The following is a 3031-nucleotide window of genomic DNA, read 5'->3' as shown; positions in this document are numbered from 1 at the left end:
ATTCCTCCCCCCCAAGAAAAATTCACGGAAAAGGTTAAATAAACATTTCTTGAATAATCACCCGAAAATGAAAACATGAAAATTTGGTATATATAGAATACAACATGATGAACAATCAATACACAAATAAACCAGCAAAAATGTATACGTAAACACAAAACATAAGTAATACACATAATACCAGAAGTCACTTCAGACCTTCGTAAAAAATCTATTTAATGGCTAAAAAGACAAAAAACCAGCGTGAACTTCGATTAAATATGTTAAAAGGAAAAAAAATTCAATCATCCATAACAATTTTTTTTTTTTTTTTTTTTAATACAGTACTATGTTGGACAAATTCTAATTATCTTCCATCACTTGCAATTTGCCAGACTGATTAACTTTTGACACATGAAGTAGTGAATTTCAATTGAATTTTCTCATGAACATTTTTTTTTTTTTTTTTTTGCGAATCATCATTTTCATATTCATTTTGCGATTTAACTTTCTTAATGCAATGATTGCAAATGATATTTTGCTTATGCGCATAAACTAAAACTTCAAATGTTCAAACAAAATGTAATGCAGCTAAAAATTCTGTATGTTTACATAGAGAAAAAATACATTTTTTGTTTATTTGCCAGTATTCATATTTGGTGGAGTAATGCAGTTCACAAAAAATTTTGTCTCTGTTGATCTATGACAGCAAGATACCGACTGAAGAATGTGAACACAAGATAAATTAAAAAAAAATATTTTTGACACTTTTGAAAAAAATATTTTCTCTACAATCGAAAATTCGGACCAGCCAGACAAAAAACGACTGCGTTTTGTGAGCTCTCAAAACACTAGAAAATACCATTCCCAAAAGATATCAAAAGAGAAGAAAAAAAAAATATGCACTTATCACCTATGTGTTGACAAAACAGATGAGTAAAAATTTCACTATGCAACAAAAACATTTTTTGTGGAAGTTTTTTAATTCATTAATTTGCTAATTGCCATTTATGCGACATCATTGTTTACATCATTTTCATTATATATTTCATTGATACTTTCATGTTGAGCATTTGTCAATTTTGCATTTAGAGGTACTTGTAAAAACAGTTTACTAACATGGTATTTTTTAATCAAGTCCCTGCTATCATCATGAAGTTCAATGAGATAATTGTCATTTCTCAATTTTCTAGTGATTGTATGAGGACCATCATATTTTGCACAAAAGGTGTTTGTGTGAGAAGGTATTTCTACAAATACTTTATCTCCCACTTCAAAGTTAGGAATGGCACGACCCTTAATGTATTTCAGATGTTTAGAAAAATACTCATTTTCATTAAATTTTACCATTTCCCTAGTCTCTAGAATATGTTCTTTGAGCAATTTTAGATATTTAGATGGGCAAGGGTTTACCGAGAACTCAAAATTGCATAGTTCATCCGAATCGGCGTCCGTCTCAAGTCATCCGTGCGCAGGGGCCATGCTAATCTTCTCTGTATCGTTCCAATTTCTCAAAATTGCATAGTTCATCCGAATCGTCCGTCTCAAGTCATCCGTGCGCAGGGGCCATGCTAATCTTCTCTGTATCGTTCCAATTTTAGTATATGTGACGGAAAAACTGAGACCACGCCGGAATCTCACAATTCACTGTGCGGTTGCAGTTACAGGTGGTCGAAACCGCGAGGTAGAAAAAGCAGCTTGGTGCGATAGAGTTATCACATGCGTGGAGGATGAAAATGCAGTTGGGGACAGGTGTGGCAAATCATGATTGTCACAATATTGTTGAATTTGGTTGCGAATTTGAAATTACTATAGTCTGATAAAATAATTATAAGTGGACTTGATTTATTATAAAATTTTAAAGCAAATTATATATTCAGTACAGGTTTGAAAAAAATACTGATTATGAAAAACAACAAACAAAAAATATAGTTCACATTTCTAAGAAAACAAAACCAGCATTATTGAATGCAGTGACATTATTTATTTAATAATAACCACCTCAGAAATATCGCACGCTAATTTATTTAAAAACGATTTTAAAATATCATAACTAGGATAGTTTTTATTTTTTTTCAACGAAAATGTTTCATGTAAAGTACCCTGTTTTTCATGTTATCTACATTTAAAATAACTGTTAAATTGCTTCAACAAAATGTTTTCTTGACGGTAAGCAAAAGTAATTGTATTCAAAATTAAAATTATAATGATCTAATTACTCACGCTTACGGGTTCATTTTCTTTCAACTAATAAGTATTTTTCTTACAGTCCAAAAGCAATATTTTCTGCATGTAGTATGTATTAATAATATAAAGATAAGTAATTTATGAGGAATAAGCAAAAAGTAAATAAAAATAAAACGGGAAGAACAGACCTTACAGTTAGAACATGTTAAATTTCAAACTAGAGCAGTATTTAAAAGAGTAATTAAACATAATAACAAACTTAAACAAAAATTCTTGGCAGATGCAGTTAATTATGGCTAATATACACTAAAATGAGTATTGTTTTGCCAACGATTTAAAGTTTTTTATACTACTACGTTGCTCGTACATCACATTCCTGATGTAAGAAAAAAAAAACATTTAAAACAACGGTATTTCTACATTGTGCCAAATAATACAAATAATGCATTACGCGATAAGGTTTAAAACTGCTTAAAGCATATTTTGAGAAACACAAAGCTTAATTTTTGCTTATTCCACCGAAAAAAATACGAAATTGAAATATAGATCTTTTGGAGAACAAAATTAAGACTGCCTCCTGAAAAACAACCCAAGAGAGCTGTTGGGGAGAATGACTAAAAACTCCGCATTGGTATGCAGAGGAATGTGTATGAGGTGCCAGTGAAAATATATCAGACAAGCAGGCAGCGCAAAGCCCTGTGATACACTATTTGAAATGCAAATGTTGGCTTTATGCTCTTCTAAAAAAATAATAAAATAAACAAGTATCGAAAACGAATCTGCACACTCACGTAAAATATAAAATACAACAGGAAAGCCAGACGGTATGTTTCGAACTCACAAAGGATTCCATTTTTTATTTGGG

At 30.8% G+C, this 3031-nt stretch overlaps 1 pseudogene; it reads right to left on the bottom strand.

The window, feature by feature from the left end:
* Positions 1-1507: 1507 nt before the first annotated feature.
* Positions 1508-1607, bottom strand: LOC129234699 (U6 spliceosomal RNA; annotated as a pseudogene).
* Between the last annotated feature and the right edge of the window lie 1424 nt (positions 1608-3031).

The sequence above is a fragment of the Uloborus diversus genome, chromosome 1, assembly GCF_026930045.1.
Source record: "Uloborus diversus isolate 005 chromosome 1, Udiv.v.3.1, whole genome shotgun sequence".
Classification (NCBI taxonomy): Eukaryota; Metazoa; Arthropoda; class Arachnida; order Araneae; family Uloboridae; genus Uloborus; species Uloborus diversus.
The sequence above is the reverse complement of the archived record's forward strand: the minus strand, read 5'-3'. Positions and strand labels throughout refer to the sequence as shown.